Below are 18028 nucleotides of genomic sequence, written 5' to 3' on the forward strand. Positions count from 1 at the left end.
CAGTGGTGCAGGCGACCCAGCGTTAGCCAGACAGTGTTTTGCATTTCATCATCTAACCCAAGAATGACCCTTCCTCTCCCCCCCCCCCCCACCAATTCCTTGTCTGTATGCGAGAGTGGATATAATATGGCTCCCATTGATTTGGAGGACATGAAAGCAGCACAAAGATTTGGCAGGGGCTACCTGACAGTGGCTGATGCAAAAAAGTTGGGAGGATGTGGGAGCCGCATTTCCTTGCTGCTGGGTAGTCGCAAACTTGTTGCTTTTGCACTCCCCCTCCCCAGATGTGGTACAGTCAGGGCTGGACTTTGAGGCAGGCATCCGAGGTCTCCACTTACAGGCTCCTCAGGGGGAGTCATGTTTGCCAAGATTTAGCTTTATTCAGAGAGACAAACTAAATATTATGACATTTTGGAGAAGAAATTGGCCATTTAAAAATGTTACACGGCAGGACCAGACAATGGTGCCCCCTGCCCCAGAATTGCTCAATGGTTAAGAACAGTGGCCTCTATCTTGAGAACGGGACTTGATTCCCCACACTTTCTCCCCATGAGGCCTGCGGGGTGACCTTGGGTCAGTCACAGTTCTCTCAGAGCTCTCTCAGCCTCACCTGCCTCACAAAGTGCCTGTTGAGGGGAGAGGAAGGAAAAGGCAATTGTAAGCTGCTTTGAGACTCCTTAAGGTAGATAAAAGTGGAGTATAAAAAGCTATTATTCATTTTTTCTTCTGCTCCCCACTGTGTTCTTTTTCAAGTAAGATGTGACATTTTAAATTGGCAAATTACTTCTCTAAAATGGCATCAGCAGCTCTGGGTCAGATCCAGGGCCACTGTAACGTCTAGTCTGGCTCTGAGATTGCCTTTCATTTGAAGAATGGGCCTTCTCACGCCTAGGGTTGCCAGGCCTGTGTCGGAAAATACCTGGAGAGGGTGGATCTAGGAGAGGGCGGAGTTTGGGGAGGGGAGGGGCCTCAGCAGGGTCCAATGCCATAGAGTCCACCCTTCAGAGCAGCCATTTTCTCCATGGGAGCTGAGCTCTGCCAGCTAGAGATCAGTTGTAAAAGCGGGAGATCTCCACGCTTCACCTGGAGGCTGGCAACCCATCCCATGCCTCTAATTTGGCACTAAAACCCTGAAGGAGAAGCACCTTCACAGAGCAATCTTAAACAAATTTATACACCTTTTGAAGACCCTTGGCTTTGATGGTTTTAGTTAGGGTTGCCACCTCCAGGATGGGGAATTCTCGGAGATTTTGGAGGTGGAGCCTGTGGAGGGTGGGGTTTAGGGAAGGGAGAGACCTCAGCAGAGTATAATGCTATAGAGACCACCCTCCAAAGCAGCCATTTTCTCCAGGGGGAACTGATCTCTGTAATTTGGGAATTATTTTTACTTTCAGGAAATCTCCAGCCACCACCTGGAGGTTAGGAACCCTAGGTTTCAGATTGCATTTTCAGATGTCCGATCCTATATCAGATGTAACACCACACTGGAGCTTTGAAGGTAACATGCAGGGCTTTTTTTGAGCAGGAACACACAGGAATGCTGCTCCAGCTGGCTTGGCATCAGGGGGTGTGGCCTAATATGCAAATGAGTACCTGCTGGGCTTTTTCTACAGAAAAAGCCCTGGTAACACGTCTTCCCTGTTGCTTCTCCAGCAGCCAGAACATGAAGAGGCCATTTCCAAAGGATCATCTGCATGAGCATAGGTTAGAGTGTGAGTGCCCTTTCACTGAATAATGCATGGCCTTCCGGCACACAGATGAAGCTAAGTGGCCACTGGGATAAAATGTCCCTAGAGATGTGGGAGAATCAGTGCGGCTTTACTGCAAACCTTCTCTGGGTAGAATCCTGACTGCACAATTGCGGATTGGGAGAGGCAACACCAATCCCTCCTCCCCCCCCTCATTTCCACTTCCCACTTGAAGCAAAGGTCTCCCGATTAATAATGCAAGTGGTGATTAAGGTATTGCCATTATTAGTGGCTGTTATAGGACTCCGGAAGGTCTCTAACCTTCCAATATAATCTTCTTCTTCTTCTTCCAGTAAAAGCATGTCTCCCTCTTCTCCTTTGGAACATAGCAGTATTATGTTTGCCCAACTACATTAAAAAACACACAGTTATTTGGCAATTCCCCCCCTTTCCCTACTGTGATATCCAGGAGAACTTTCATTTTTAATGTTCCTAGTTATCCACACTCTGCTCTGGTGTGGGTAGGGAATAGGGTTGCCAGGTCTGTGTTGGAAAATGCCTGGAGACTTTAGGGGTGGATCCAGGAGTGGGTGGGATTTGGGGAGGGGAGGGGCCTCAGCATGGTGCAATGCCACAGAATCCACCCTCCAAAGCAGTCATTTGCTCCAGGGCAGCTGATCTCTGCCAGCTGGAGATCTGTTGTAAAAGCAGGAGATCTCCAGGCCCCACCTGGAGGCTGGCAACCCTATGGGAACTCAACTAGAGGACTCGAGGTCCACAAACAAAGTGTACTTTCAAGGTGCAAATAATTCACGGAGGCCTCTGAAAGCGTCACCTCATGGGATTCTGAAGGCAAGAGAGGAGCATAGCAGTTCTGCTCTCCCTGCTTAGTTTGCCAGCTCTGACAAGATCAGGCTAGGCAGGGCTGTTCAGGCTGCTCCCACAAACTTAAATGGCTACTAGCTGTTTGCCATAACAGCTAATTGGAGCCTCCTTGAAGGTGTCACTGGGGGTTTGTGGGGAGAGCATTTGTGAGTTTCCTGAATTGTGCAGAGGGTTGGACTAGATGACCCTGGAGGTCCCTTCCAACTCTATGATTCTATGTTCAGAGGCCAAGCACTGGCACAGTTTATCAACAGCTGTTAGCCGTGATAGTGAACTGGAGCCTTCTTGCTCAGAGGCTGTACACCTCCAAATAGCAGCAAGATCTGCGAAGAGCTATGATATAGAACCTTTGAATGCCGATTGTTTGGGAGAAATAATCCAGGAAGCCACACTGTAAGAGGAAAGGAGAGATAAGCAACCCCACACTTCTCACTTGAGTTTCTCAAGAAAGAGGAAGATACTGACATGCCAAATCCTGGCTCCCTGAAACCACTATGCAAAGGAGACTTTTAATGTGGCTAATCTCTGAGATGTTCATCACAAAATAGTCAGAGCTAGTAAGGTGTCTCTTATATGTTTCTAATCCAGGAAACAGGGCAAACTACTTCCTGTCTTCCCAGTGTGTATCTGGGAAGGCAATGGCAAACCACCCTGTAAAAAAATCTACCAAGAAAACGTCATGATTTGACGTCACACCACGGGTTGATAACAGAATGGTGCTTGCACAGGGGACAACCTTTACCTTTTTATCCTTTGGATAAGAGCTAGCAAATTCATTCCAGATAGGGGACAGGAACTACATCCTAAAATGTATTTTGCACTAAAACAACTATAAATGTTGATTTTGTGATTGGATTAGTTTTGATGATATTAAATGATTCAGCCCAAATGTTTAAAACCACAAGTAACTTAACTCTGAGTTTCTGTGTAAACATATTATGGACTCATTTTTGCATTAAAAATTGGAGACTCGGTTTACTCTTGAAACACACTCAACGTTATTTTTAAAGCATGGGAAGAAAAGAAAAAGTAGCCAGCTAAGTAGAACCTATCCTATCCCCAACCCTACATAATGCTGTCTTGAGCAGGCCTCCTCAGTGAATGGGAGCAACATAATAGCAGCAATTCATGCAGAGGTGCAACATGCAATGCCTCTCCACATCAGTAGCAATTGAAGAAGAAGACTGCAAATTTATACCCCACCCTTCTCTCTGAATCAGACTCAGAGCGGTTTATAATCTTATAATTTTATAAGATTATAAAATTATATATCTTCTTCCCCCACAACAGACACCCTGTGAGGTTGGTGGGGCTGAGAGGGCTCTCACAGCAGCTGCTCATTCAAGGATAACTCCTGCAATAGCTATGGCTAACCCAAAGCCATTCCAGCAACTGTAAGTGGAGGAGTGGGGAATCAAACCCGGTTCTCCCAGACAAGAGTCTGCACACTTAACCACTACACCAAACTGGCTCTCTGTTGAATGATTCAGTCAACCCAGATAGAAAGGCAGGCAACTTATTCCCAATGGAGACATACTGGAAGAAAGCAAGACTAGAACAGTGATTCATGCAGAGTTGTAGCAGGTGCCCTCCTCTGTAGATGAATGCTTTAGGGCCATTTGGATCCTTTAATTACCTAATATGTTCCTATTGTCATACTAACTGTTCTCTTGCAGGACTCTTAACATGCCTCAGCAGACAGATCAGCCATAGCTGTTAGGCAAAAGAATTCCAGAACTCCTTTGCTTCTGCTGCAGATCTTGAGTGATTCCTATTGAACTGGATGAGAATTCATCCTGAATCTGCAGGGGAGGGAATCTCTTTCTCTCTCTTTGATTACAGTGGGTGGAGGGGGAAGAAAGGGAAGCCATGCCGCCACATATTCCAATTTCTTTCTTGGGGCTACTGGCAAATGGAGATACTCAAGCACCTGTAATCCAGATGTGGCTCAGCAACACAGAGGATGAACATATGCGCCATGTGCCGCTTGCCAATAGCTTTGATTCCCAAAGAGATAAGAAGAAGGATCTATTAAAGTCCAGATAAGACCACAAGGAAATCTATTCCATTTACATTCCTCCCCTGGCACTGAACTCTCTGCTTTGACTCTGGGTTTGTGCTCCTCCACGATAGACGATTGGGTGCAGCAGCAGTTCAGCTAGAAGAGCAAAACCTCCCAGAGGTGAACCTGAATGAAGCACCAACAGTCTTGTGTTTTGTTCCATCCCTAGGCGTGATCGAACCTATGCTATCTTGTGTTTGCCTCAGCTTTTTGTAGCTTGGGGTGGCCAACTGGTGACCCATGGAGAGGATTTGGCCCCAAAGCACTGCAATTAGAGAGCCAGCAAAGTGTAATGGCTAAAGTGCTGGACTAGAACCTGGGAGACCCAGGTTCAAATCCCCATTGCTGGATGACCCTGGGCCAGTCCGTCTCTCTCAGCCTGGCCTACCTTCCTGAATTGTTGTGAGGATAATATAGAAGAGGGGAATGTAAACCATTTTGGATCCCCATTGGGGAGAAAGGTGGGGTATAAATTAAGTAAATAAATCAGAGTTTGGGCAGACAATAAAAATTCAATCAAGGTATTAAAAAATGTTCACTGTTTCTTTAAGCAATTTTCTCTTTCAGGCCCTAGATTGTCTGGTACCCTAGGCAAAGCTAACTTCTGGTGCCTCCCCCCCTGCGCTGATAATGTCACCAAGTCACATGGGTGGTGACCAATTTGGAGCCCCCAGAAGACCAGCGCCCTAGGCAATCTCCTAGTTTGCCTAGTGGCAGAGCTGGCCCCGTCCAGGGCACATCTGTATGTACATAGTACGGAAATGTAGCTCATGCAATAATGATAGGAAATGTGGCCCTGTGTGTACGTTAGAATTGCCAACCTGGAGATCTTTCAGAATTACAACTCATCTCCAGACTGCAGAGAATCAGCTTCCCTGGGAGGGGGGGGGAGATGACAGGTTTGGAGGGGGAGATTCATTAGCATTATATCCTGCTGACATCCCTTCCCTCCCATCCCCAAACACTGCCTTCACCAGGGATTTCTGACCCCAGAACTGACAGCCCCAATGTACATGCTCAACAACTCTGAACATAGGTGTCACCAGCCGGGGTCATGTCACAGAAAAAGAGGTGCCAAAGCTCATTAGCACAACTCATTTGCATATGCTACATTGTCCTGACTTAACCAGAAGGTGTACTAAATTGTATCAGCTCAGTATCTACCTTAAAATGCTTTTTTGAATTAGAATTGTCATAATAAATTCTGCAGCCCCGACAATCTCATTGAACCAATACAACTGTAACCGGAAACATCAGAATAATCAGAAACATCAGCGTGCATCTTGGACTTTTAATGATTGTAAAATGTATGAAAATGATTTTATTGTATATTGTTCTTTTTAAATATTCTATGTTGTTTTTAACTGTTGTTAGCTGCCCAGAGCCCTCCAGGAGAGGGCGGAATATAAATGTGATAAAATAAAATATATAAACCTTACTCCCATCATACTTTTTATATTGCTTTCTCAGTGGCATGATGAAGATTTCCATGCGTCTTGTTTTGGTTATGTTCCCATTTTTTTGTGAGGAAAAATATTAGAAAGTTTGTCAAATCTTAGAGTTCTTAGCAAAACACAAAACACAACCACAAAATAAACAACACTGTATCTTACTTAAATTAGTGTGTGAATTGTTATTCACATGCTCATATACTCAACAATACAAAGTTACATTTCCAGAGCCACAATTCATGTCTAGAATGCAAAAAAAAAGAAGTCCATGTACTGAGTTTTCAAAACTCTGGTCAATTTCCAGTAGTGTTCCTCTGAGCTCTTGGCTTTAGATACGTGATGACACCTCTCCCGGGTTTAAACTGGAGGTGTTTCAAGAGGCTCTCTCGTCTTCAAATCACCATAATTAAATTTGGAACACTACTGGAAACTTACCAGAGTTGCAGTCTAGTTTCTTCTGTACTGGCTTCCAGTTTGCTTCTGAGATCAATGCAAGGTGCTGGTACTCACTGCTAAAATCTTACTTGGCTTGGGACCTGCGTATCTTAAGGAAAGTCTACTCCTGTATGAACATACACAACCATTACAGTCAGTTTGGAGGGCCTTGCCTTGGGAATCCCCATCACCTGAGGCCAGATGGGTGGCAACCTGAGGAACAACCTCCAGAATCATGGTGTTGAAAATGTGGAATTCCCTCCCAAGGAGATTCTTATACAGGGATGGGTATAGACCAGGAAAATATTGTTTGATTCATGGTTTGTGGTGTGCCCAGTGTGTGTACCATGAACCATCACAAACGTTTAGCAGATAGACAAACTGCTTTGGTTCATGAGGGTTGTAACCCAGTAGAATGGAACTTGTGCAAGCTAGAGACACCAAACTTGCAGGGGATCTCCAGCTGACTCTCCTCTACCTGCCCTCCAAGTTTGGTGAGTTTTAGAGTTACAGAGTTTGAGGTATGCCCCCCCAAAGGTGCCCCTAGGAAAGTGCATTTTGGAGAAATGGAGGGGCAAGGTTCAGGAGGTTCGAGAGTGTATAGAATGGATCCTGTGCAAGCTGGAGACATGAAAGTTGCAGGGGGCAACCCTCGGGTGCTCCTCTACAAGCCCTCCGTTCTTGCTTTGACGTTTAGTAGACAGTTAGATTGAGTGAAGACAGTCTGTCTGGAAATGTATCAATTCACAAAACAGCAGGAACCTCCATGAACAGTGTGAAAGTTCATGGAAAGCTCATTTTGGTTGACCTGCTACAAACTTTACTTCACAATTCACCAACCAGCCAAAATTTGTCACAAACTTTTGTTGATGTGCTGATTCATTCCCATCCCTATTCCTATACGTCCCCCTCCCCCGGGCATGTCATGCTAGTGGGTGAAGACCTTTTTGTTTGGTATGGCATATCCTTATTGACCTTTCTTCCTGTTTTTAATTATATGTATTTTACAATGTATTTTTTTTTAAGCATTCACCAGTTTGGGGCCCAAATTGGGTGGAAAGATGACATACAGAAACTTTTTGCTCAGAACAAATAAAAATAAATTTGATTCTCACAGTACCCCTGTGAGGTAGGTCAAACTGAAAAAAGAATAGCTGCCCTGATGTTACCCAGTAAGTGTCATGAGGAACTACCTCAGCATGCATAAAAACTTGATCTACCATAGTTGTACGATTTGGCATGTGACAGATTCTCTCTCTCTCTCTGAACCTACATTCTTGCAGATCTTTTTCCCGACTTTCCTCTTCCTGTCCCAGATCTACCTGTTCCTCAATAGAAACAACTGGAATGTAAGTAGCTAGACTTGACCAAAATGGAGGCTTCATACTGCCTGCCAATCAGACAGGCTGATCTTTCCTACTCCTATTCTCACTATGACATGGTGACAGCTTTAAGGCCAGGACACCAGTTGACCTATATCGTTTAGCAGGCTAATGAGGTTCCCAACTCAGTCCCCAGAGTCCCCTGACAACATTGTCAGTTTGTATTACAATCACAAAAGGCCTGTTAAACAATGTGCAGGTGAAACTCCATTTGGTTTTTAATGGGAAGGTTGTCTGAGTAGAGAGTTTCATGGCCTTAGAATGAAAGTAAAAATAAATAATGACGTACTGAAGCAATGAGCCTGAGTTTTCTGCAGATTCAATTATCTTTTTGGTGTGAATTCCAGTACGACCCTCATCTTGACAGCGTTACCTGTGATCTCTAACACGCTGATTCAGAAAGAAGCCCTGTCTGTTTAATTAAGATTCACTCGGAAGCAAGTGGGTATAGGATCTGGGACTGTAATTAAAAATGAAATTATCAAAAGCTGTCGAGACAAAGGCCCACACCTCCAAAGCTTTTTTTCTACCAGCTGCCAGCAGGGCTAGTTTGGAGATGTACAGATTCAATATTGAATGTTGGATAAGTTCCATTCTTATGGTGCTCAGATTTGCATCAAAGGGCCAGACAGAACCCTTTGAATGATTTCCTGAACGAAAATAGCCATGGGGATCATGCACATGTGGCTTTAAAGCTGGTAAGGTAGATTGATCCCGGTTTTGCATACTCTCCAGCATATATGAACCAAATGTGTAAGAATCCCTTGGATTTCTAGGATGCCAGAATGGGCACTGCTGCCACCACACTTTTTTGTACAGGTGTTAAATACGTTTCTTTATCACACAGATCCTGCCCTCCTTCCAACACATGCAAGTTGAAGTACATGCTTTAATTGTTTTGCCCTCACAGTCAGATTAGGTTGAGAGATAGTTGCTTGAGGACTCTTATCTGGGAGAACCGGGTTTGATTCCCCACTCCTCCACTTGCACCTGCTGGAATGGCCTTGGGCCAGCCATAGCTCTGGCAGAGGTTGTCCTTGAAAGGGCAGCTGTTGTGAGAGCCCTCTCCAGCCCCACCCACCTCACAAGGTGTCTGTTGTGGGGGAGGAAGGTAAAGGAGATTGTGAGCCGCTCTGAGACTCTTCGGAGTGGAGGGCGGGATATAAATCCAATATCTTCATCATCTTGCTTCTTAAATAATCTTCATGGATGAGCACGGATTCCATCCCATGATATACTGCAACCCTCTGTTAATACATAATACATCACAGCCCCTACAATACAACCCCCCACTTCTGATCAGATATACTCAATATCCTGGGGAAAGATATATTCTTTTTGCATCACCTGAAACTGAAAATTCTACTAAATTATGGATCACTGATGTGGTGAGTATGTCTGAGCTGGAAACTTTGGCCTGAATGCATTCCTGATGCTATAGTCTTCATTGCTTATGGCTCACAATAGATCAGTGTCTTACTAGAAAACCAAACAGTAGGTTACTCCAGTTTCTTTCAGAAGAGATTGCTGCTCATGTATTTATTTGTTTGGTGTAGTGGTTAAGTGTGCAGACACTTATCAGGGAGAACCGGGTTTGATTCCCCACTCCTCCACATGCAGCTGCTAGAATGGCCTTGGGTCAGCCATAGCTCTCATAGGAGTTGTCCTTGAAAGGGCAGCTGCTGTAAGAGCTCTCTCAGCCCCACCCACCTCACAAGGTGTCTGTTGTGAGGGGAGAAGATATAAGCGATTGTTAGCCGCTCCGAGTCTCAGAAGGGTGTAGGTATAAATCTGCAGTCTTCTTGTTGTTATTTTTTAAAAAATCTTTTCTCCCGTCCAAGAAATTTAGGGAAACATACTTGGTGCCTCTGATTTCCCCTTACAACAATCTAAGGCTAAGCTGAAGGCAGATGATTGCCCCAAGATCAGCCAGTGTGTTTCATGGCTAGGAAAAGGACAAAAATCTCCCTTGCTGGAATCAGATGCTCCACCCACTCAAGCTGAACTGACTGGAACCGGTAGGTCCAGGTGGGCAGCCATGTTGGACTGAAACAGGAGAACAAAGTAGGTGTCCAGTAGCTCCTTTAAGACCAACATTCAGCATTTATTCAGCATGTAAGCTTTCGTATGCATTCGTACTTCTTCAGACAATGGAATGGGGTACAGTGAACAGAGCTACTTATAGCTGGTAGGCAGTGGTTTAGAATGCAAAGCGGTATAGTTAGAATCCAATATCAAAATAGTGAAATTAACAAACTGAAAGAACATTTGGTCTGGATAGCATTTGTGTGGAAAACCAATAAAACAGTAACATGTCAGAATGGGAGAATGGGGTAATAAATGTCTCTTAATTACTCTATTGCTAGCAAGTCTGGGTTAAAATGAGGACATTTCTTTCTCAGAGGTTTTTCCTGTCCACCTAATTTACTTTTTAACTAGAACCGGGTAAATGATGTAGCTCTGCAGGACATGCTGAGCAGCTTGCCATGTTTGGATCGACTATCAACCCATAGTGGCATACTGGGTTACCAACTCTAGGTTGGGAAATTCCTGGAGATTTGGGGGGCGGCATAGGGTTATCAGGTCTGGTTTGGGGAATTCCTGGAGATTTGAGGGGGGGGGGATGAACCCTGAGGACTTTGGCATCTGGGGAGAAGAGGGACCTCAGCAGAGTATAATGTCATAGACCCACCTCCCAAAACAGCTGTTTTGTCCAGAGGAATAAATCTCTATTGTCAGGAGATCTGTCAGAATTCTGGGAGATGTGTCCCCCTCCCCCTAAAGCTGCCAACCTCCAGGTGGGGCCTCAAGATCTCCCCGGATTACAACTGATCTCCAGACTGCAGAAATCAGTCCTCCTGGAGAAAACAGTTGCTTTGGCGAGTGGACTCAATGGCATTTTTAAAAAGGTAAAGATAGTCCCCTGTGCAAGCACCAGTCGTTTTCGACTCTGGGGTGACGTTGCTTTCACAATGTTTTCACAGCAGAACTTTTTACGGGGTGGTTTGCCATTGCCTTCCCCAGTCATCTACACTTTCCCCCCAGCAAGCTGGGGACTCATTTTACCGACCTCGGAAGGATGGAAGGCTGAGTCAACCTGGAGCTGGCTACCTGAACCAGCTTCTGCTGGGATTGAACTCAGGTTGTGACTGGGATCGAACTCAATACTGCAGCTTTACCACTCTGCGCTATGGGGCTCTTCTTCAACGGCATTACACCCTGCCAATACTCCCTCTGAGCTGTGGGATCTTGTGAGCCAAAATTCTGTTTCCTGAGCTACTGGCAATAAAGTCGTGAGCTACTGCATCGGTTATGTTTCCTCTGGGGTTCATTTTTCCTGAGCTAAGACAAAAGTCTGTGAGTGGGAGACTAAAAAACTGTGAGCTAGCTCACACTCACTCAGCTTAGAGGGAACGCTGCACCCTGCTGAAGACCCCCTCCAAACCCCACCCTCCTCAACTCAGATACCGCAACGGTACCAGCCCCCCCAGCCCCCACATTTGCTTGGCATCACTCACATAAGAATGGTGTTCAAATAAAGATGTCCATCTAAAGAGCATAAAAGGAACAAACAAGCAGAAATCTCTAACGGGGAGTGGGGGGGGGAGGGCTGATGCTGGAGGCCGGATTAGATCGCTCCCAGGTTGGCCTCGGAGTCTGCAAAGAGGGAGGAATCTGAACTCTCTTGGCCTCAGATGGAGAATTCGTTTTGCACTGAGAGTGGAACTGAATTCTGAGGTTTAGCCCCAAAGATCACGGACGGATCGGTGCCAGCAGCCGCCACATCACATACACCCCCCCCCCCATCCCTGCGAGCGACTGAATGGGGCAGCCGGAGGCGTCATATGGTTTTACGGCACAATTTTATATGAATGAGTTACTCGCATTTGGCGCTGCTCCTCTTCCCCCTAAGCTTTCCTGTAGCGCGGCTGCTGCCTTCCGGGCCGACCGCTAGAATGAGCGCCTGCTGTTTTTCCCCCCTCCTGCTTGACCACACCCCTCATCCACTTTGGAGGGCGCCTCTACTATTCACATTGTGGTACTTCCATCCTCTTTAGCTCCAGCAAAGAGGAATCCACCAGGTAGTTGCAAAAGAGCCAAGCGGGGAAAAGGCCAGCTCCCAGAGACGCGCACGGCCCTTGCTCTCTCCTGTCTTCCCAGGCAAGTCAGACCTAAAGCCGGGTTGTTTTGAGCCTAAAACGGGACGGAAGGCCGTGTTTTCCTCTGCCTTGGTTTGGGCGGTGGGAGGATAGACACAGGGGCTAACTTTTGCCTCTCAGCGCTCCCAGATCTGGCGGCTGCATGGTTTGCAGATCACGTTATGGTGTTGTCATTTGGAGAAAAGCAATTCGTTGAGTGGCCGTGCCTTGAATGCAGGTATTGAATAGGGTTTCTGGGGGAAGAAAAATGAAGTTCAAGGGATATATGGAGGGGCGGTGGCTCAGTGGACGAGTCTCTGCTTTGTATGCAGAAGGTCTCAGCTTCAGTTCTGGGTAGATCCAGTTCAAAGGATTAGGCAGAAGGTGAAAGGTTTTTGCCAGAGAATCTGGAGATCTGCTGCCGGTCTGAGCAGACAATACTGGCCTTGTTGATGGACCCACGGTCTGGTTCAGTATAAGGCGGATTCATGTGTTCATGGGGGTATAATGTTTGCTGTCGATCTTTTTTGTGGCACAGGGCAAAGTCAAATGGGATGGATTTCACAACCTGAAGGGGGCTCAGTTGACATGGCGGGGCAAAATGTACAGCAGAATTTCTTGGGCAAAGCGATTAGCTATCATTCATGGCCTTATTAGGCTTAGCATCTGATGTGCAAAAGCATCTCTTGTGCAAAAATACTGGTGGAGAGGAGTCTCCTGCTTAAACCCCACTCACCCCATCATGGGTGGATTTAAAAAAAACAAAAAACAAAACCCCTCTGCACTAGGGAATCGAAACTGGGAGCGAACCACCAAAAGTATAGGAGACTTTATTATAGCAGAAACAGAATTGTGAATCAACCTTCCAGTGTTGTGGGCATTTTAATATTGCAGTTATGCCGCATCTTATGTGCAGCCAGAAAAAGTCTTAGCACCTCTGTGGGAGTTTGGGGCAGAGGTTCAGATCAGTTTTTGCTTCATCGTTGCACTGAATGGATTTGATGTGTCTAGTCCTCAGTATTCCCTCCTGCACAGCTTCTTGCTAGGGCCATATGCTGAGGATCAGCCTGGGTTTTGTTATTCAAGTCTAGCGAGAGCAGGGCTTTTTTTTTTTAGCAGGAACGCAGTTCTGGCTGACTTGGCACCAGGAGGTGTGGCCTAGTATGCAAACGAGTTCCTGCTGGGCTTTTTCTACAAAAAAAGCCCTGTGTGAAACAATGGTGATGTCAGGGGTGTGTGGCCTAATATGCAAATGAATTTCTGCTGGACTTTTTCTACAAAAAAGGCCCTGAGTGAGAGCATAAAATATAAGTCGGGCATGCTAGATCAGACCAGAGGTCCATTTAGTCCAGCAACATACTGTTTCACACAGTGGCTCACCGGTTGCCCAGGAGGGCTGAACAAACTGGACACAGAGGCTGAGGCTCTCCCCTGCTGCTGCCTCCCAGCCACTGGTATGCAGAGGTTTGCTGCCTCTGAAAGTGAACATTCCCTTGAATCCTCATGGCTAGTAGCTGTTAATGGACATCTGTGCCACGAATCTGTCTAACCCTCCCTTTTAAAGCCCATGCATGTTTGTGGCCATCACGACCTCCGCTGGCGGTGAATCCCACAATTTAATTATTTGTTGAGTAAAATCATCTCCTTTTGCCTATCCGAAGATGAATAGCAGTTGTATTAACGTCATTTAAAAAGACAAAGCTCAGTTCTCAGTGCACGGGAGGATTTAGGAAGTCTGCGCTGGCGTTGCTATGATTCGTTGTCAGTATCCTCGAAGCCTGGGTTGATGGTTTTGCTTGGTGTTGAGATGATGCGTGTTCCGTTCATGTCCATTTCAAATATTAGTAAGCAATGGTAAAGCCAGAGGTTCTCGGGGAATACTAGTTATGGAATGGAATGAGCTCATACTAAGTGGTTCTGGTGCCTCTGAACTCCGCCACTTTCATCTTATAGGTGTCTGCAGACAGATAGCTTGTGGGCAATTAAACCTAGGAAGCAGGCAGTGATCATAGAGGATCAGATAGTCAGAGCCAGTATATAAATGAGCCTAATCTCTCTGCAGATGCTCAGCGGCCTAGCCGCTTTGACTCGAGCAGAGATTTGCACTGACTCAGGCCTCCTGAGGATCATCCAGAGTTTGACAGTATTAGTTACCCCATTTTTTTTTTATCTTGAAGGGGCTCAGGGTGGCATGCTTGGTTCTCCCCTCCTTCATTTTGCCCAATACAAGCAGGGTTTCCAACTCTGGCCTGGGTAATTCCTGGAGATTTGGGGTGTTGTCCCCAGAGATCTAGAGAGGGGGAATCTGGGGAAGGAGTTCACCTAGAATCTATGGTATACTGTGGAGTTTGCTCTCTGAAGCTGCAGTTTCCTCCAGGGAAGTTGATAGCTGTAGGCTAAAGATCAGCTGTAATTCCAGGAGAACTCAAGGCACCACCTGGACATTGGCAACCCTACCTCTGAAGTAGGTTAGGCTGAGAGACGATGGCCGACTTAAGGTCACCTAATGAACATCATGGTTGAATAGTGATTTGAATCGGGGACTCCAAGGTCTTAGACTAGCATTCAAACAGCTGTGTTACACAGACTCTCCTAAGAGCCAGACTAAGTATGATTACAAAATCAGGGAGTTTACAAAAACTAGTAACTGTGGATTGAATTTCACTTCTATGAATAATTTTAGTGAAGGAAACATAGGATATGACATCATCACATGGTGTATTCTTCTTCCATTCAGTGGCAGTCAATAGAGTAGAACAGGAGCAGGGAAATGTGTGATATGATGACATCACAACCTGTGTTTCCGTAGCAATAGGTCACTGCTGGATGAGGAAGTGGAACTTGTCCTGGGGTTGCCATTTTGGACGTCAGCTCTGTATTTGACGTCACATTTAGTTCTGTTCCTAGTTTTAGAACTGCTTTTGCTCCTTTAATCTGGGCTGCAGGCCAGAATCTGATAGATTAATTGACTAAATTGATTAATTACTCAGTTAAATTGATTAACTGGGGAGTGAATTAAGAGCATGTTTTGGATCTCTGTGCATTATTAAGATTTTTTTTTTTAAAAAAAGATGTCATCAGAGTTTTTTTCTAGCAACATGTGGAAACTGTTGTTCTGAATGTTTATCATGCATTTATTTATTATATTTGTATCCCGCCCTCCCCTATCTGGCTCTAGGCGGGTCACAACAGATCAAGATACATACTATTAAAATCAATTACAATAAAATCATTAAAATCCATTGTATACACACAATACATTTACAGTTCCAGTCCTAAAATACAAGATGGCATTAGCATTATTAATTCATATTTGACGCTGCATACAGTAGTGTTCTTCAGTGCTGTGGTATAGCAATCGCATTCCCCGTTAGCTATTGAAGATCGAATGTTTTAGCACTATATTGTACATTGTAAATTTTAACTTGTAATTTGTCTTAACTTGGATTTTATTTGCAATTTATGTTATTTGATGTATAATGTATTTTATGTTGTGAGCCGCCCTGAGCCTGCTTCGGCGGGGAGGGCGGGATAGAAATTAAAAAGTTATTATTATTAAAAGCTAATTTAAACAATTCTGTTTTGTATTCATTTTAAGGCATTTTACATAGCACAGCAACACTCACGAGCACCCTGTAAGGCAGGCCAGTGTCGTTAATCTCTGTTTTGCAGATAAGTGAGCTGAGAATGAACAGTTTACCTAAAGCCACCTAGCAGTTGTATGTCTAACATGAGATTTGAACCAGCAACTTCTTTGATCCCAGCTCATTCACTTACCTTCTACGTGACATAACTCATTGCTTCGTTTAACCCCTCATTTATGTTTTCTTCGGTAACTCTGAAAGGCACTGATAGCAAGCTTTTGGCATGATGCACATTGGTTCAAGACTTAATCTGATCAAAGGAAGATGATTAATTGTCTAAGAAATCCTTAGTTGTTGGAGAACACTCCACCTATTACTTCCTTCCCTTCCTCTCACATCTTTGTTTAATTATAAATTGTGGCTATACCCTGAGATGTGAAGCAGAACAGCCTACTCTGGCCTTAATGCTCCCCCCGCCCTCCCAAACCGGCAGTCTCTGAGGTTGGTGCTAAAACGCCCTTTGTTTGACCTCCCGTCTGTCAATTTACTGAACTGGCTCTTCTGTGCCTTCAATTGTGATATTAGCCATGTCTCATTATGCATTCATAAGCCCTGCCTCTAATGCTATCAGAAGCTAATGAAGGCAGGATATGAGATTTCAGATGCAGGAAGGCTTTGCCCCATTCTGATTTGGGGCAGGGGGGGGGGGGACCCAGATGATTTGACGAACATGACCCAAACTGGAGCGTATCTGGAATTCATGCTGAAATTGCAGCTGGATAAAATGAGGGGTTGGTTGATAGAGAAGCTGAAAGAAGAGCAGGGCACCAAGTTTTTTTTTTTTTTTGTAACTGACGGTACTGTGCAAATTTTTAGACACACCCAGGGCCTTTTTTGTAGGAAAAGTCCAGCAGAAACTCATTTTCATATTAGGCCACACCCCCTGCCATCACCATTGTTTCGTATAGGGCTTTTTTTGTAGAAAAAAACCAGCAGAAGTTCATTTGCATATTAGGCCACATCCCCTGATGCTAAGCCAGCTGGAACTGCGTTCCTGTGCGTTCCCGCTCAAAAAAACCCCCTGGACACACCCACTTGGTGGGGGTCAGTCTATAGCCTGATAGCACCCTGTGAGACTTGTCAGGGAGCCAGGAAATCTTGGGTTCAAATCTCTCCTTTGCCAGCATCTCAACAGGGAAACTGACAAGTCTGTTTGTTTGGGTAACTTAACATTAGGGTTAACAACGTTAGGGAGTGGGGGTACAGCCTAAGGAAGAAGAGGTTTTGGGAGGGGAGGATCCTCAGGGGGGTATAATGGCATAGAGTTCACCCTTCAAAGCAGCCATTTTCTTCAGGTGAACTGATTTCTGTAGTCTGGAGCTCAGCTGTGATTCCTGGAGAGCGCCAGGTGCCGACTGGAGCTCAGCATGCCTACTCTACACCTCTCCAGCCCTACAGAAACCTGCAATGTCATCATACTTAGTAATAAAACAGATGGCCTGTGCCAGTCATGAAAACAGCAAAACCTGATCACCCATCCAGGGAATTCCCCAGATGAGTGGGAAAATAATTCTGTATATTAACCTAAATAAAAACGTTCCCCCCTTCCCTGTTTAAGAGTCCGAGAATCCTGAGAGCAGCTGAGATTCAGTTAATGCGGAGGACAAATGGAACATTTCGGAAAGGGAATCTGATTGCACTCTGTTCTGCTGTTTGTTATACGTATTACTGTGCTCTTACTGCATTGTCTTCTGGAGAGCCAGTTTGGTGTAGTGGTTAAGTGTGTGGACTCTTATCTGGGAGAACCGGGTTTGATTCCCCACTCCTCCACTTGCACCTGCTGAGATGGCCTTGGGTCAGCCATAGCTCTGGCAGAGGTTGTCCTTAAAAGGGCAGCTGCTGTGAAAGCCCTCTCCAGCCCCACCCACCTCACAGGGTGTCTGTTGTGGGGGAGGAAGGTAAAGGAGATTGTGAGCCGCTCTGAGACTCTTCGGAGTGGAGGGCGGGATATAAATCCAATTTCTTCTTCTTCATATTGTGTTTCCATTTTTTTTTGCATTGTAGTTATAAATATGTACATATTTTTTTCTGCTGCATTGTTTTCTACTTTTTGATCCTAGTCCTTTTGCATTGTTCTGCTGTCTGGTTGCATTGCTTTATGTTTTGTAATCCGCCTTGAGTCTTATTGAGAAAGGTGGACTATAAATAAAGTCCGTCAAGAATGTGATCTGTTAGTCCAGTTTTTATCTTGTTCATCCTCCACAAAGCTTGAGGTATCACATGAGGCTCTCCATTCTTCCATTTTATCCTCACAACTCTGAGGTAGCTAGACTTAGAGAAAGATCAGTTGACCCGAGATCTCTCAGTGAAGTTCATGTTTGAATGAGGACTTCTATTTCAGT

This window comes from Heteronotia binoei, chromosome 12 (genome assembly GCF_032191835.1).
Source record: "Heteronotia binoei isolate CCM8104 ecotype False Entrance Well chromosome 12, APGP_CSIRO_Hbin_v1, whole genome shotgun sequence".
Lineage (NCBI taxonomy): Eukaryota > Metazoa > Chordata > Lepidosauria > Squamata > Gekkonidae > Heteronotia > Heteronotia binoei.